We start from the raw sequence: 18,730 nt of genomic DNA, 5'->3' as shown, positions 1-18,730 counted from the left end.
TTTTTCTTCACTTGTAGAATTTAATTTACATGAATAATTAGTAAAGGACCAAGTGAAATTCCTCTCTCCCTGCACAAACAATCTTAAGAAAATCAACTGCAAACTTTTTCCTTTAATATTTTTTTCTTTGCACCTTTAAATTTATTGCTTGCTGCAAAGAAGCGAAATAAAAAGAAATATAAGGTACTACAACATACGGCTCTTTTGCATATTGATATCTGAATAATTACCTTAGGACATATTGAGTTATAATATGAAATACTATTCCCTCAGGACATTATCTTAAAGTATTTTACTTATTTAGCATATAGTTCAATATTTTAGAATTATGTAAAGAGTATAGTTGTTCACCGATATGGAGTGTGCTGGCAGAAACAAAAAATTAGAAGGACCTAAAAGGAAAAGGGAATTGTTCTCGGAACATTAAGAGTATTTAAATGCTGTTGCAATATAGTTTGGGCCTCCCTGGTGGCTCAATGGCAAAGAATCCACCTGTAGTGAAAGAGTCAGAGGAGACTTGGGTTTGATCCTTGGGTTGGGAAGCTCCCTGGACAAGGAAATGGCAATCCACTCCAATGTTCTTGTCTGGAGAATCCCATGGACAGAGGAGGCTGGCAGACTACAGACCATAGGGTTGCAAAGAGTCAGATACAACTGAAGCGACTAAGCACACAATATGGGTTGGTCAATTATAATAGAGAAGGCAGCAGTGAGTCTGTATAGAGAGTTAGTATGTGCATATTTTCCATTTAAAGTGTGTTTCACATGGGATTCTGTTTGATATCCATACCTGTAATCCTATCTTTTTAAATCCCATTTACATACAACCAGAAGTCAGTATTTTTTTTTTTTTTTTTACACTACAAAGGCTTGAAAGAGATGTCAAAGAAATAGTGTCTGAAAACTAAGAACTACACTGTTCATACTGTGAGTCAGTGGCCTGCTGGGAATTGAATACAACAGAGCACGGCTGTGCAGTGCAGGCTGATGTGGATGTGATGTGACACATCGGGTGCCTGCTTCTTAGAACCTGCTCCGAGCAGTCTAGTTTGTTGTTGTTCAGTCGCTAAGTCATGTCTGACTCTTTTGCAACTCCTTGGTCTGTCCATGGGATTTTCCAGGCAAGAACACTGGCGTGGATTGTCATTTCCTTCTCCAGGAGATCTTTCTGACCTAGAAATTGAACCTGCGGCTCCTACTACATTTCTGCGTGGCAGGCAGGTTCTTTACCACTGGGACCGTTTAGGCGGCTGGAGTACACAGACTGGGTAGCTTATATGTGTACTAAGTTGCTTCAGTCGTGTCCGACTCTTTATGAACCTATGGACTGTAGTCCACCAGGCTCCTCTGTCTATGGGATTTTCTGGGCAAGAATACTGGATTGGATTGCCATTGGGTAGCTTACAACAGAAATTTATTGCTCACAGTTCTGGAGGCTGGGAAGTCCGAGATCAAGACATCAGCATGGTCATATGCTCTTAAAAGCCTTTTTTTTCTGGCTCATAACCAGTGCCTTCTTGCTGTGTCCTCACATGGTGGAAGGGGGTAGGAAGCTCCCTGGAGCCTGAATAAGAGCATGTATCCAACTGATGAAGGCTCCAGCCTCATGGCTTAAACACCTCCCAATGTCCCATCTCCTGATACCATCACAATGGCTATTAGGGTCTTATATGAATTTTATGGGACACAAAACTTCAGATCATAGCAGGTTATGTGTTCCCTAATAAGCCTAGACCAGAGGAAAGCCCACCAATGTCAGGAATACCGTGGCAAAGCTGAACATACTGGAGCATTGCTTTTTCCCATTCCATGGGCTATGTGACTGTCACCACGTTATTTAAAATCTCCAACTCCCAGTTTCCTCACCTGTAAAGTTAATTGCGTGAAATAAATGAGATCATGCAAGAAAAGTGCCCTTTTATTTCCTGAGGTTATTACTATTATTGTTGTTGCTATAATGAGACCGGATTTTTACATTCATAAAAAATAATTACTGCCAGTCAGCTATTAATAATCATAATCTGCAGCATGAATTCCACATGAAAGGGTAAAATGAAAACAAACCTTTATTTAACATCTGAGGTCATGAAGTGTGTTTGCTTTTAAAGTTGTTTTTGATATGCCTTCTTCAAGGTTTAGGAAATTAAAAATGATCATACATATTTGTTTAAATAATTTTCATCATGTGGCTGTTTTGTAACCAAGGGTGTATTTTGTTCACCTCGTTTATCATAAAATTGGTCAATTTCTATTTTTAATGCTCTGAAATAGTTATTTCTCAGTTTCTGCTGTTTGAGAAAAAATATTATCCTACTTTTACAGATGAGGCAACCCATATGCAGGTTACACAGTAGGATAGATGTTATATTCTAGGTTTAGTGGCAAAGCAAAAATGAAGTTGAGTTACTTTTTTCCCTGGATCTTGCTAGCTTCACTACTTTTTGTGCTGCTGTTGTAAAAAGAACACGAGGAAATTTTCAGCAATGAGAACTAAATTATGGATATTTAGCATGTCTTATACCAACCTACCAAAACCTGAGTTGACTTCTACTATGTTATCAAATCATTTTATAAAGTGCATATATTTCTCATCTATTAGTGCTTTAGCCAGTGCCTTCTAAATTTCAACAGTAAGATGACCAAAGGAAATGTAAGTTGCCATGTATTAAAAATCAATTGAAATAACATTTCAACCTTCAGATGCAGCAAATTCTCTGAGAAAATTAAGTGCAATCCAAGTGATAGCAGTGATCGGTCATGGGCTATTCTAATCAATTAAATGTGTGATTCTTAAGGCTTGCCAAGTTAGACTTTGCTATCTGGATGGACCCTTCTCTGACCCTTCTTCTCTTTTCTATACCTCATTTCTTAGTTACCTGTTACTTTCCTGCCTTGGTTCCTCTTGTCACAGAGGGAATGTATCCCCAGTTAATTTACATTTAGGTTACTAAATGTTTTTGTACAAGACCAGGTAATACTAGACTCAAAGAAGCAAGTCTCTAACAAGGTGATTTCGGGCACTGTGATATTTGGGTGGGAAAAATATTTTGCTGGCGGCAGAGTCTTTAGCTCCACCTCAGATCGTATCCACTTTCTCTCTAGGGCTGTCTCTGCTCTTACCTGTTTCCGGGTAGGTGTGTCTATCTGTGATTCTGTAGAAATGCCAATTGGGTCAACTTGTCTAATGAGGAATGAGAACTCCTGATTAGCTGTTGTTTCAGGATGACTGAAATGTTGAGTCAGGCAAAGTAGACGATGATGAAATCTGCCTATGTGAGATGGAGAGGGCTTGATGAAGGGTAGAGATGGATGGAAGGCCATGCCTGTCAAAGTGTAATAAGAAGAGAATTGTGAAAATGGGTGATAAGTTCAGGGATTGTTCAAAGCCTGCTATGTGATGATCTATGGGGAGATACATAGTAATGACTGATTGAAATCAGACTGTGGAGGGTTTGAGGGTCATTGCGAGGAGTTTGGCCTTGAGCCTGTAGGCAGTAGGACTGTGGAATTTCTCAATCTGTACCCCCTATAGCCACTGGATGCCCTCACAGGAGGTAGTCACCACCCAAGGACTGCAGAAAAATCATAGTATTTGGAATCAGAATTCTTGGGTCAAACCTCTTAAAGACTGTGTGGTCTTGGGCAAATTATTGAAGCATAGAACTGGTGAACTAGTTCCCCTGCTTTATAAAATAGTGCTGTATGTTGGAGTTCAAGCTGGTCTGGTCCAGTTAAATAGAGTGTGACAGGTACATTAGGACTAGGCTTGGAACATCCCTCCACTAGGGTGGGACACAAGCAGAGCACAGGTGCTGGAGGAAGGCTCTCTATTTGGGAGACTAGAAGATCCAGCAGCAGATGCAAATCCAAATGTCATCTCCTCTGAAAAAAAATCTCAAAATCAGTTATTTGCAGCCACTTCTCAGCTTCTGCAGTTTGTTCTATGTGCTTTTATTATAACATTAATTGTCTTATGCTAGTATTAAATATATGAATATTGTATGTTTGAAATGCTCTTTTGGTTGGAGGTAATAAAACCACAGAGGGTAGTGTTAGGAGAAAAGGCAATTTAAAGTCTACTGAGGTGAAGAGAGAAGGGAGTCAGGGTCCCCAAGAGTTGGAAATGTACCTGAGCTCAGGTAGTGACTTGAAATTAGTAATAAAAAGTTATTAGAAATCCAGGCACCATTTTCGTCAGGTTCATTTTTCTTATTCTACAGACCAGCTTCTCTGCTTCCCTGTCCCCTACTGAGACACATGGTGACTCAAAATTGACAAGTTGCAATTCTAATCACCTACAGAGATGAACTGGTGTTCCCTGAATCTCAGTTTCAGATTCTCTGGAGAAACGCATCTGGTGGTTCATTCTTGGCTCACTTGTCTCTGCTATCCAATCCACTGTGTCCAGAGGAATGGAGTCACGTGACTCTTGTCTGTCTGTAGACACTGACCTTCTGAGTGGGAACAGCTTTCTGGGCAGGGACAGTCAGTTTTGGGGCTGGACAGACACTTCAAAGGGTTTCCATGACATCGATTTTCTGCGTCTTCAAGGTTACAGACCATGATTCATTGATGTGTTTGTCACTAGTACTTTGCATACTATTTTGCCCATACCTAATAAGCATTGATATGTCAGTGCCTTGCACATTCTGAGCTTCCCTGATGGCTCAGCGGTAAGGAATCCACTTGTAATGCAGGAGATGCAGGAGAGGTGGGTTCCCTGGGTCGGGAAGATCCTCTGGAGAAGAAAATGGCAACCCACTCCAGTATTCTTGCCTGGAAAAATCCTATGGACAGAGGACCCTGGTGGGCTACAGTCCATGGGGTCACAAAGAGTCTGACATGGTTGAGCATGCACACACTAATAAGAATTGATACATTTTTGGTAAATAAATAAAATCACTCCTGGCTAAGATCAGAATTCCTCATAAAATAGTAATATTTGCAGAATTCAATATTTTCAAGAGACTTTTGTAATCAGCTTATGACATCATCCCAATAATCTTGTGAGTGATTAGATATGTTGTTATCATGTAAGTAATGATCATAAACATGACAGTGTCTAAGATTATGGAGAAGTTCAATTCTATAATAAGAATGAATATTGCAATCAAATAATCAAAAATATCCTGATTTTCATTTAAAAATAGATTGATGACTTCTTCCTCCTATTCATCTGAACTTAACATGCATGGGTTTAGTTTCTGCTCATGACAAATTGGTCATATTTGGACTATCCATTAATAAAAGTAGAAAGTTTATGATACAGGCAGTTATCTAAATGATTGCAGTTATCTTTGAGCAAAAGTTTTGTTTTATTTTGGTTAATTTGGTTTCTTCAGTGGAGAGAGGAGCAACAGAACTTTCTGAGTAATTTATTGAACTTTTCATTTTATTTATGGAATGCTAACTCAAGTAGTAAATAATAAATAAAATATAATTTGTGATTTTTAGACAGTTTTGGAAAAATTATTTTAAAAAGCATGGCCACCTATGTATACTTCAAGTTTGAAGATAATTTATAATCAAGTTGTAAAGTCCTAAAAATAGGCAAAACGTTGTATTAAGAGGTATATACTAATATTATTTGTTAGTTGACTACTGATTATCTTATGAAGAAGAAAAGATTAAACAACCATCTCATAATAATAATAATTAGACAAAGGTTTACTGAAGTCCAATCTTTATGAGCTTCTGTGGAATAAAGATAGTAAAGGTTAAAGTAAAGTGCAAATATTTAAAAGATATTTTGACATTTTCCCCAGGAAAGAAGATAATAGCTATAAAGTAGAGAACAAATAAATGATGGTAAAACAATCATTTGTTTATCCTGATCACTTGTTTGCTTTTAGTAATTTTTAAGAGATTTATGAGTCTCTATCTTTGTACTTCAGCGACAAGTAGATTCATTATGATCATTAGTTTCCTGCGGCGTTGTTATATCAGGTATATTTTCATCAGGACTGCTGGTGAAATTATCAACCATAATATTAAGATTAGAATAAACAAGAGATTCTTTCCTTATCCAATCAATTCACATTTTCATTTCATTAAAGTGTAAGATGGCACTGTTAGTAAATTGCTATTTAGACTATTACCAGGCTGTGTTAATAGTCTTAATTTATCAACATTTATTTTAACCTTTGCTATAAAGCCTTGCAAATAAAGCTGATCATTATTAATTTTTAGGTAAAAACAAAACTAATATTTTGTGCCCGAGTTCATCACAGTCTGTTTCTAGCAGAAGATTACATTCTTGAAATGATTTTCTCCTATGTGTGTGTGTCTTCTTTATAAGTCCAACCTGTTTTCTTACATATTTGTATGTATGGATATAACTTTTAAATAAACACTCTGGTAAAGTGTTGTGCTATATAATGAAGTATGATTCTGGAAGGAACCTGGGCTTTGAATATAGAAGACCTAGGTTTGAATATTGGACCTGCTCATTACAAATAAATAAGTTTGGATAATTTAACCTCTAAGCTTCACTTTCCTCATCTGTACAATGCAATAACACCACCTATCTTGTAGGTGCTCTAGAAATGGCCACACTGGTTATGTAAATTACAATTTAAGTACAGTGGCTAAAGGGAACACATACTTTAAAGATTTTTTGGCCATGTGATATTTTTTGAAGTATAGTTGATTTACATTATTATATTAGTTTTAGGTAAGCAACATAGTGATTCAATATTTTTTAGATTATATGCCATTTAAAGTTATTGCAAAATAATGGCTCTATATCCCTGTGCTGTACAGTATATCCTTGATGGTACTGTGGTGTTTTGAGGTCAATCAGACATTTCTTTACATGTGAATAATTCAGTGCAAAACAGGCTCTGATTTTTTTGCAGAATTAGCATGACACCATCATTATGCCACCCTGGTGCATTAGTTCAAAAGCATAAAATTGAAATGTTAAGTTTTTGTGACATAATTTTAATTATGAATCTCCATTTTAGTTTACACTTACCTATGAAAAATCAAAGATGACTTGTCATACAGCATTTTCTTTAGTCCATTGTTAGCACAGACTCAACACAGTATCAAATATTTTATGGAGAGATAAATGAATACATAAGGATGTGGGTGGCAGAGTCTTAATGTAGGTACTGGATCCATCTGGTGAAATATTTCATCCAAACCTTCCTTGGAAGTCATTAAGCTCCATGGGGAGAAGGGCTTTCTAGCCAAAATGATTAATTAGTGTCCTGTGAAGCCTAAATCTGTTTTACTGTTTCTCTGGGCTTCCTCCCACAATTTTACTCCTGTTTTCTGATTGGTCAGTGGTTGCAGTTGCAGTCAGTCTTACTTTAGGAGTTAAGTACTTATGTTCATGAGATAGGTATCTCAGATCAAAGACTGAAATGCCCTAACAGGGAAGGTCCCTTCAGCGAATCACAGCTCCTTGTCGCTCTTTTCAGACAGGATGATGTTTTAAATCGATCCTGTAGGTTGGCATTGGAATGTAGGCTAGGAAATCAGGCATAATAGTATAAGCAAACTGTTAATTTCTAATCATATGTTTTCCTTTACAACTATTTTGATTATAAATATATGTAGAGAGCATATTAAAAAGCAGAGACAATTACTTTGCCAACAAAGGTCCACCTAGTCAAGGCTATGGTTTTTCTATTGGTCATGTATGGATGTGAGAGTTGGACTATAAAGAAAGCTGAGCGCTGAAGAATTGATGCTTTTGAACTGTGGTGTTGGAGAAGACTCTTGAGAGTCCCTTGGACTGCAAGGAGATCCAACCAGTCCATCCTAAAGGAGATCAGTCCTGGGTGTTCATTGGAAGGACTGATGCTGAAGCTGAAACTCCAATACTTTGGCCACCTGATGTGAAGAGCTGACTTCACTGGGAAAGACCCTGATGCTGGGAAAGATTGAGGGCAGGAGGAGAAGGGGACAACAGAGGTTGAGATGGCTGGATGGCATCATCCACTCAATGGACAATGGTTTGGGAGGACTCAGGGAGTTGGTGATGGACAGGGAGGCCTGGCGTGCTGCGGTTCATGGGGTTGCAAAGAGTCAGACACAACTGAGAGACTGAACTGAACTGAACTGAACTGAAGGCGTTCAGGAGATTTTTTCATTAAAAAAAATTATTGAAAGTCTACTAAATGTCAGACCCCAAGCTGGCCTCTGAAAATGATACTGATTTTATCCTTAAAGGTAGTAAACATACACACAAACACACACATAGCATGATAAGGTATACAGTTTTGGATGTCACAAAAGAGAAGCAGATAAAGTACTCTATGAGTAGATGGACAAATGGTGTACAACAAACAAGGCCAAGCATGTAGTTAAGGCATTCAATAAAATTTAGCTCATTTCCTTTCCTTTCACTAGTTGGAAGGATTACTTTTTGTATATTATAGGTGTGTGATTGTGTATGTGAGTGTATATGCATACTTATGAAATGTATGAAGTATATTTCATACATACATACTGGATTTGGGTATTAGAAGATGGTGGGTAAAAGATATTCTAGATAAAGAGCATAGTGTATGTTAAGAAATTAGAGGCTGGAAATTGCATAAGGGAAAAATCTGCTTGTTTAGTTTCTTGGAGCATAGGATTTGTAATGAGTTGTGAAGAATAAGGTTAGAAGGAAGTTGAAGGATTGTGATGGTGTTAAGGTGAGTGTTCCCTGGATCACCTTACAATAGTGTCTATTCTGGCAATATTTGTAAGTCAGCACATCTGAAAAAAAATAAGCTCCCATGTGAATTAAGTGAGGGTTTATATATTAAAAAATACTATTTCTAATTTTTGTTTGCCCAAAATTCAGAGTATCATGACTGGTGAAAATAACTTCTGAGACTTGGACATTGTCCGATGCATCAGCCAGGGTAAGTTATGTTGTGCTGGAATAATGAAGCCTAAATCTCTGTGGCTCATTCCACCATGGTTTCTTTCTCACACAATGTATTCTGTCTTAAAAGAACTGGCATAACATTCCAGGATGCTTTGATAGTCCAACTCTTCCCTATTTAAATATTCTCCCATGGTTTCTATGGCAGGGAAAAAGTGTGTGTGTGTACTAAGTTGTGTTTGACTCTTTGTCACCCAAGGACTGCAGCCTGGCAGGCTCCTCTGTCCATGGAATTTTCCTGGCAAGAATACTGGAGTGGGTTGCCATTTCCTCCTCCAAGTAAGCTGGACAATAAAGCACTCCAGCAAGCAATCATTTCCCCGTGGCACATGTTACATGCCATTTCCATTTACACAATTTCACTGGCTACAGCAGGTCATTTGGTGCTGCCTATCTTTTCTTCATATTGTCTGCTTCTGCAAAGTATAGATTTTATTTCATTTATGTTATTTTTCCCCAATGCCTGGCATTCAATAAATGGTTTTCATTTTATTTTTCTTTAAACACTTTTATTAAACAAATACTTCATGATGAATATAAGTATTAAAATAATACAAAGGTGAATAAAATGGAAAGTGAAAATGTTCCTTCTCATAATGTTTCAAGAATGAATGGATGAAAGATATATTTTAAGCTCTTTAGTACAGCATATAAGATCTCTTACCAGTTGAACCTAATTTATCTTTTAAGTCCATTTTCCAACATTTACCCACATGGATTATTTTCTGTTAAACACATTCCCAAATATTACAATACATTCTTCCACACCAATGAGTCTTTTCTTTTCCTTCTTTCTTTCTTTCTATCATGATCAAATAAAAATAACGTAAAATTTACTATCTTAACTATTTTAAGTGTATAGCTTGCTGTTTTATTTGCCTGGAACTTTCATTCACTTTTCTACACTGGTAAAACTTCCTTTGTGAAGCTTTAAAAACTCTTCTTGACAGTCCTAACCCCCTCCATGCTTCTGTAACACCTTGTGTGGACTTGTCTTATCTGTCTCTTCTCTCAGCCTGGGTTCCTCAAAGGCAAGGAGGGTCTGATACACCCTGAATGCCCACTGCCAACACAGGGACTGTGCAAAGAAAGTGCTTCATCAGCTGTTCCAACACTCCCTTGTATCCTTGATATTTGTTTCTGTTTAATTTTTCCATCAGCCTGGAATCAAGATTGCTGGGAAAATATCAATAACCTCAGATATGCAGATGATATCACCCTAATGGCAGAAAGTGAAGAGGAACTAAAGAGCCTCTTGAAGAAGGTGAAAGAGCAGAGTGAATATGCTGGCTTAAAACTCAACATTCAAAAAACTAAGCTCATGACATCCGGTCCCATCACATCATGGCAAATAGGTGGGGAAAAATGGAAAGAGTTGACAGAATTTATTTTCCTGGGCTCCAAAATCACTGTGGACATTGACTAAAGCCATGAAATTAAAAGACGCTTGCTCCTTGGAAGAAAAACTATGACAACCCTAAACCTAAACAAGCAGCATATTAAAAAGCAGAGACATTACTTTGCCGACAAAAGTTTTTTTAGTTAAAGGTATAGTTTTTCTAGTAGTCACGTACAGATGTGGGAGTTGGGCCATAAAAAAGGCTGAGCACCGAAGAACTGATGCTTTCTAACTGTGGTGTTGGAGAAGACTGTTGAGAGTCCCTTGGAGCAGGGAGAACAAGCCAGTCAATCCTAAAGGAAATCAACCCTGAATATTCATTGGAAGGACTGAAGCTAAAGCTTCAATACTTTGGCCACCTGATGCAAAGAGCCAACTCATTGGAAAAGTCCCTGATGCTGGGAAAGATTGAAGGCAGGAAAAGGGGGCGACAAAGGGTGAGGTGGTTGGATGGCATCATCGACTCAATGGACATGAATTTGGGCAAACTCCAGAAGATAGTGAAGGACAGGGAAGACTGGCATACTGCAGTCCATGGGGTCGCAAAGAGTCGGACACGACTGAGCTACTGAACAACAATAACAATCCTCCTCTATACACACTCAATACTCGCCTGTTCTCCTAAAGTCCCCACCTGATCCTCTGGACACAGTCTTAGCCCTCTCCTCTGCCTTGCCTTCAAACGTCTTGAGAAAGAATTGCCCACACTTGCTGCTCCTACTTTCTCACTTCTGTTTCAATTTTTGATATTCAAGTTTTGATAGACTTCTACTTGGTGTATACTTTCAGAAGTTCACAGCAATGATCTAGAAGATCTGGCAAATGATCTAAATGCCAAACCCAATTACAGTGTTTCAGTTCTTATTTTTAAATAACCCTTCTGATATATTTTAAAAAGTTGAATTAAAGTAATACTTGCTCGTGGTAACAACTGTTTTCCACCCTCTTCCTCATCCCTTCCCCCATTCCCATCTCAACTCCTTTTCCCCAAACAAGACTTACTTAAAAATTTTCAACAGTTTCATCTAGTGGTAGCTTCCGCATCTAAAACTATTATGAGTAGACTGATATTTCTTGTTGTGTAATTAAAAATATAATCAACTAAGTGTCTCCAGGACATAGGAATATGTTCCATTTTCGAATTTCTCTTTATATTTCTATCAAAATAGTTATACTTTTGCTTATTGTTCCATTCATAGCAGTTATTCCTTAATCCTACTTTGTAATATATCATCATTCTCTTAGTTTCCCTTCCACTTCCTAACTCCTGACATATATGCTTTTGCTGTGTCACATTGTGTGCAAAGGACATATTTATGTAAGTCTCCTTGTACACATGTGAGAATTCTCTGCATATATATATTAATATATATAATTTCTAGTTTTTGTTTGTATGAACACCAGGTGACGCAGTGATAAAGAGCCTGCCTGCAATGCAGGAGACCAGGTTTGACCCCAGGGTTGGGAAGATCCCTTGGAGAAGAAAATGGCATCCCGCTCTAGTATCCTTGCCTGGAAAATTCCAAGGACAGAGGAGCCTGGTGGGATACAGTTCACAGGGTACCAAAGAGTCAGACATGACTGAGTGACAGAGCACACATGAATATTTTCAACTTTAGTTAGTGATTAAATTAGTTGTTGGACCACTAAATTTAAATAATTTTTATTTTAAGTATTATTTAAATTAGTTGTTTAAATTAGTGGTTGGATCAGTTTTCACTTCCAACAGCAGAATAAGTATCCTCATTTTTTATCCTCACTATTACTAGTATTATCAGACCATTTTTTTTGTTTTTTTTTTAAGCAGAAGGATCTATTACTTGCAGCAAGTAAGTAGAACACCAGAGATCTTTCCCAAAGCATTGTCTTCCCAAACAGCAAAATTAAGGAAGTTTTAAGCTAAGGATACATGCATATTCATCCATCAGACTTTAAGTTTTGCCAAAACGTGTGTGTAATAGAATCACATTGTCACAATTAATTTTCTATTATTCTCAAATTTGTGGACATCCTTTGTCAAGTTTTTCTCCTTTCCCATTATCTTTTACCCTGTGTTTTTACATTAAAATTTTTTACCATCATTTTTATGGTGGCTTGAGAAGTTGAAATTAACATGCATGTTAAATTAGTCATGTTGCTTACTTTTATTTCATTGCATTTCAGTTTCATTGCATTGCAATGTCAGCTCTCAAGACGCACAGAACTGTGTTACTAAGGACTACGTGTCCATAGTATACACACATCTATTTCACCCCTGTATTGGATCTACTCTGATCCAAAAAAGTTGAGATGTTCCCATGTGTGTGCTTTGCTTTGCTGCTATTTTCTCCTTTATAATTTCAAAGTGCTGGATTTCATGTTTTTCTAAAATTTTTCAGATCAATATACTCATCAATCTTCAATTCTACCTGAAATTTTGGGGGATGGGGAAATCAAAAGCAGAAACTATCTCTACTTTCACAAAGATCACTCATCATTATGAATGACTTCCAAATCCACTGGCTTTTTCTTAGTTTTGTCATTTCTGACCTCTTCACAGTATTTGACAGTGTTGACTATTTTATCCTTAAAATTCTCTCATCTCTTGTCTTTTATATGACACAATAAACTTGGACAAATTACATACTGATCCATTTATTTCTTAATGTGTCAAGTGTCTCCTGCATGTCAAGGAGAGTATGTTGATTTAGATAAAGTAATAATAGTTTTTTCCTAATAGTCCAGTATCCTTTTGATTTGCTAATTTGTTAAATCGGATAGAGATGGAGCAAAATATTTTTCTGAGCTATACGTACAATTTGTATGTAGATTTCAGGCTTAGTTTTCAAAGTAATTCCTTTAATTTTCAACACTTGATTAAATGCCAGGATTTAAGTTGATTAAGGTCCAGTTTGAGGAAAATATTGCTGGCAAGTTATAAGACAAGAAGAAATAACATCCAAATGTAATATGTTGAGTTTGTAAAAAAAAAAAAAATCCAGAATAAATAAACAAAGAGAAACTTAAAGGTTTATATGAAATCTGGAATAAACAGAGAGAAACTTGAGGTTTATGTGAAATCTGGAAATAAAGAACACATATGAACTATTTGCAACTGTACCTAATATTTAGAGGACTTGACTGAGTTAAATAATAGCTCTACTGCCAAAACTCAACCTCAGTTTTAAATGATTTTTGGGGGTTTGATAGTGAGAAGAGGGAATATTTATGGTATAGAAAACTGATTATGTGCACAGTAGCAAAGATACTTCATGGCAACCCATTCCATATTCTTGCCTGGAGAATCCCAGGGACAGAGGAGCCTGGTGGGCTATGGTCCACAGTGTCGCAAAGAGGTGGACTTGACTGAAGCGAATTAGCATGCACATCTTCCAGGCAACATTCAAAACAGAGCAGAAGGAATTTGCCCTTTAGAGACACAAGTAGTCACAGTTTCTCCAGGTGCCATTCTATAGACATGTGAGGTTCACCACTGATACTATTAATACAAATAACAGCATTTTTGAGGGAAGTGAAATTGATAAACAGCATGAAACTGAGACATGAAAAATCCACTCCTTAAAGCCTGAACCTAGAACAGCTGAAAACAGAGACTGAGTCATATTGTTGTGACAAAGTGGACTTGATTAGGACTGTGGACTTAAAGCAGTGTGATTACAAAACTGGCAAAGTCAAGCAAAAAGGAAGATTCACACAACACTTCCAAAAGCCTTCTGGAGGTCCAGTAGAACTTTCTAGTCTTCGCTTCCACTTCTACCTTTTTATGCTTCATTGGTCTGACCAAACTAGACAGTAAAACTTGTAGCTTTACTATTGCTGTAAAGTTCTGAAAATTTTAGATCCCCCTTTCTGTTAAATTTATTACTATATTAGTGTTTACACATCTTTAGAAATTTGGAAAATTGTAGTTTCTGCCTTTGTTATTCTTCTGGGTGATAATTTGTCTTTGTTTGCTAACTCTTCCTCTTGAATTTCAAAAATTACTTACTTATTCATTATTATCATTGACATTTCCTGTGCTTTCATTTGTTTCTCTACCACTGACTGTTTCCTCAATTTCATTATTATCAAACAGCCCTTCTATGATAGACTGCTGTTCCCCATCTTCATATTGATTAATTTCATTTTCACATGCATCATTCTGATTTCCAACATCTTCAGAAGATGAGTCATTTGCAAAGACAGATTTTCATTAGTGGAGCCATCCTCGGAGTCAGAATGTGATGGTCTGTTCGCAGGAATATTGTTTGCTCCTCTGTGTCTTTCATTATCTCTTGGAAGGGATGTGCCTGATGTAGTTGCTTAGTCATTATCCAAGTAATTAAAATCAAATGTACTTATTTTGTAGATTAAACAAGAACATTCTTTATTATGATTGTTTGCAATTGAAGCTTCAGGGACATTTTAGGCTAGATATTACATTAAATATTATTTTCCATTTAAATTAAAACATTTAATCAGAAATTCTGAAAAGCAAGATATGTAAGCTAATGCTTTGTATGTGAAAATCACGAAGATGCAGTTCTTCATGTAATATTCTTTTGTGAAGTTAATACGCAACAAGGTTTAAGAGGTTCTCAACACTGATTATAGATTCCAATCACTAACGTAGTTATTGTTGTGTGTGTCTAAGTTTCCAAATAGTTTATAAACTGTTTAGAACTGGGTTCCTTTAAAATTTTTAATTATTTTTCCCCCCACTGTAGGGACATTGTTATAAGTAAGGACATTTTGGATAATTAACTGATTACAATTTCTATGTAAAAATGTGCAATCTGATAGCTACGTTAGCATTGGAAAGAAAGAAATTATCTTGTGTACCCCAAAACTATGAAGTCTATGTGATCAAAGTGTGTGTCTGTTTCTCATGTTAGATGATCAAGGGGTTTGGTGACTGGGAGCTCTGGGGTCATATAAAAATGCAGTTCAAGAGTGAGGAAAGTTTAAGGGTCTGGAGGAGAAAGCCTAAGGAACCTGCACTCCATGGATAGCATGTGGAGGGGCTTGTCTTTATTGAAAGTGGGTTGGCAAATATCATAGCTGAAGTAGTTAAGAGCCAGAAGAAGGAAGAGTGTGGATTTTTCACATACAGGTCTTGAGGCAGTGAACCCCATTGACTGGGCTATAAGGATTCTGGCTTCTTGAGGTAAATCAGAATGAAAGTGAAAAGAAAGTGAAAGTGAAGTTGCTCAGTCGTGTCCGACTCTTTGCGACCCCATGGACTGTAGCCTACCAGGCACCTCTATCCATGGGATTTTCCAGGCAAGAGTACTGGAGTGGGGTGCCATTTCCTTCTCCAGGGTTCTTCCCTACCCAGGGATCGAGCCCGGGTCTCCTGCATTGTAGGCAATGCTTTTACCGTCTGAGCCACGATAAGAGAGGACAAACAGGGAACTAAGAAAGTGTGAGAGTTCACTAGAATCAGCATAAAAAGCAAACACTGCAGAAATATAGTTACGTCTCTCACATGGCAAGGGTTAGGCCAAGAGCCTTTCGGGTCTGCTAGCTACACAGAAGGAAGGTAGAGTTGTTTCAGAGGAACAGCTGCAAGGTACCACTGTGAGGAATTGTAGTTTGGGGACAACTCAGAGCAAGGCAGCATTAAGCCTAGTGAGGGGAAAGAGGTACTGTGATTCTCCACTTTCAGCCCCAGGGATATCAGAAGCCACACAGCTCTAGGAGCTGTGAGGAAGGAGGTTTCAGTTAGGCTTTGAAAAATCTTTAGTAGAGGGGGATACTGTAGATCCAATTGGATGTCTTAGTCAGTTAGAATACTGGAACAAGAAAGCCATGGACTGGATGACTTAAACAACAAATACTTATTTTCCATAGGCCTAATAGCTGGAAATCGGAAATCAGGGAGCCAGAATCATCAACTTCGAGTGAGGGCTCTCTTCCTGGCTTGCAGGCAACCACCTTCTTGCTATGTCCACACATGGCAGAGAGAGAGAAAAAGAGTAAGCTTTCTCTGTCTCTTAAAAGGGTAGTGGTCCCATCATGAGAGCCCATCTCCACTTATCATCAAGTTGTGGATTAGGGTTTCTGCATATGAATGTTGAGGGGACACACACAATTGGTCCATAGCACTAAGCGATGCAGGCTTTCCCAGTGGCTCAGTGGTAAAGAATCTGCTTGCAATGCAGGAGACACAGGAGATGCAGGTTTGATCTCTGGGTTAAGAACAGCCCTAGAGATGGGCATGGCAACCTACTCCAGTATTCTTGCTGAGAAAATTCCATGGACAGAGTCTGGTGGGCTACAGTCCATACAGTTGCAAAGTGTCAGACAGGACTGAAGCAAATGAGCACACACATGTGCACTAGGTTATGCTGTCCTTTGGAAGGCGTTGTTTAATAAGTTTTTGTAGCTGAAGGGAAAACAAATCTACTCTCTTTTTCATCCTGAGGCAGATAGATACTCAGCAGACCCTATTTCTAGAGCCTGACTTGACCATACTGCCTCTGAAAGGTTGGGCCTGGTCCCCATACCATAGTGGTGGGGGATGGATTCAGACACTGCCCAGGCCTAGTGCTGACTTAAGTAACAAAAACCCATGTCAACTTGCGATAATGGTGATTTGGAGGCCCTGCTGGGTATTTTTGCCTCATTCTTGACTTATCTGTTGAATTTGGGTCTACTCAGTTGAACCATTTATAATTTCTCTTGATTTTTTTTAACTAATTAATTTTTTCAGTTAATTTCTTTTTGTACTGTTTACTAGCTTTATCCATTCAGTCCTTCTGTGCATGTGTGTGTGTACAACATAAAGTGTATTTTAACTCACAGTTAAAATTGAAAATTTTTAGTGGAACTATACTATCTAGGGTTTTGTCTTAAGATTTTAAGAGAATCTCTTCAAACTACAGTTCTATTGTGTGTACCACACAGCTTATGTCATGTACAGTGAGTTCCTTATTCTAATAAAAGATAAAAACAAAGCAAATGTATTTAGTTGTTACTGACATTGAGTATGATATTTTCCCTCTTCTTTAAGCAAGTTAAAATTATTAAAAGAATAATTATGAGTGACCATTGTAGGAAAAATGAATTGCCTTACTGTGATTCTATTATTAATAAGAAAAATGAAGTTGACAAAACAAAAGACTGTATCTGAGGTCTGCAATAGAAACTACAAAACCCAGACATCTACTTAAAATAAAAAAATACCAGCTGATAGATTCTAAATGATCATAATTTGGGCATATATAAAGGAAAATGCAAGGCACATTGTAAAAATGAAAATCATTTTTACATGATTAGGTGCTGCTACAAATATCATTTTCATATCCCATTTTCAATCATCTTACTTTTTGATAAAATTTAGAACATTCATGGTGGTAAAATACTACCTCCTGATTTTTAAAAGTCACACAGAACCAATAGTGAAGTACTGGCTTAATCACCCATCCCTCCTCACCATCTATTTAAGGCTGTGTTCTTTGTTTCAAGGTCCTGTTGAAATAAAACAGAATGAAATTAGTGACCTTCATACCGACTTCCCTAACCAGCTTCTGGCAACCGACCCAGCCATCAGTCTGTCAATAGCTTGTGCCGTTTCAGATTTCATTCGCAAAAAGAAAAAAGAAAACACTCAGTTCCTTGTCATAAACATCGTATTTCAATTGTTTCTTTTAAAAAAGCTAATTACATTTACACATGTTATATACTAATGGAGACTTATTTTGTTGGTAAGCTTTCTGCAGAAGTGAAACTTAATTGGAAATATTTTATATGAGGCATATGGAGAAAGCTGCATTAGTGAAGCAAAATATTTATAATTCTTCCCTGTTTGGTTTAGATTTGTCAATCTTTTCCCTTCTTTACATAAAACAACATCTTGCATACAAACTGTTTAAAAGTTGGAATAGTGGCATTCCAAATGGAGCAAGACACAGGGAACTATAGTTAAACTGAGAAAAGAAAATGTAGGTAAAGGCGAAAAATGCTGTCATCTAAGATTTGGATGCCTGGGAAGAGCTTCAAGGTCTTAAAAGATGAAGAATTGCTAGTTTCTGTGAATAAAAACAGAGAAGGGCACACAGCTCAATCTTTATCTTTTAATCTTTGTCCTAAATTTAAACTAGTTTGTTTAATAGCTTATTTCATCTTTTTTTCCCCCATCTTGACGTTCCTATCTTTTCAATAAGAACTTAAAAAAAATCCCATCTTTCTGTTTTTCTTTGCTTCATGTATTTATTTTCCTGCCTATCTTCAAGAGTGGCACATTGAAAATCTTGTCCTTTTTAAAGATACCCTCAGTTGTTTCTGTAGAATATTGCAGAAATTCTTGACATTCTGTCCCACAGAAGTCTTCTGCAGAATCATAAGCTATTTAGTTTCAGCTGTACCAGCAAATAATGCCTCCTTTTCGGTAGTGGATTTTCTATTAGTGAATTCCTCGGGGTGTGACACATTTCCTGACTCAGATTTCCTGAAGTCACAAA

At 37.3% G+C, this 18,730-nt stretch overlaps 1 long non-coding RNA gene across 5 annotated transcripts in view; it reads left to right on the top strand.

Moving 5' to 3' along the window:
* Positions 1-18,730, top strand: part of LOC145530100 (uncharacterized) — a 123,473-nt gene that overhangs the window by 60,034 nt on the left and 44,709 nt on the right. For 3 of the 5 annotated variants that reach the window (XR_014071455.1, XR_014071452.1, XR_014071454.1), the window contains 2 exons: positions 8,804-8,864; positions 10,048-11,214. The exons of the other annotated variants lie outside the window; for them this stretch is intronic. This is a non-coding gene — a long non-coding RNA (uncharacterized LOC145530100). Of the gene's footprint in view, positions 1-8,803; positions 8,865-10,047; positions 11,215-18,730 lie in introns of those variants that run through there. 5 annotated transcript variants of the gene reach the window in all.

This window comes from Giraffa tippelskirchi, chromosome 12 (assembly GCF_054371585.1).
Source record: "Giraffa tippelskirchi isolate mGirTip1 chromosome 12, T2T-mGirTip1v1.2.pri, whole genome shotgun sequence".
Classification (NCBI taxonomy): domain Eukaryota; kingdom Metazoa; phylum Chordata; class Mammalia; order Artiodactyla; family Giraffidae; genus Giraffa; species Giraffa tippelskirchi.
Note: the sequence above shows the minus strand (reverse complement) of the source record. Positions and strands in the feature narration are given on the sequence as shown.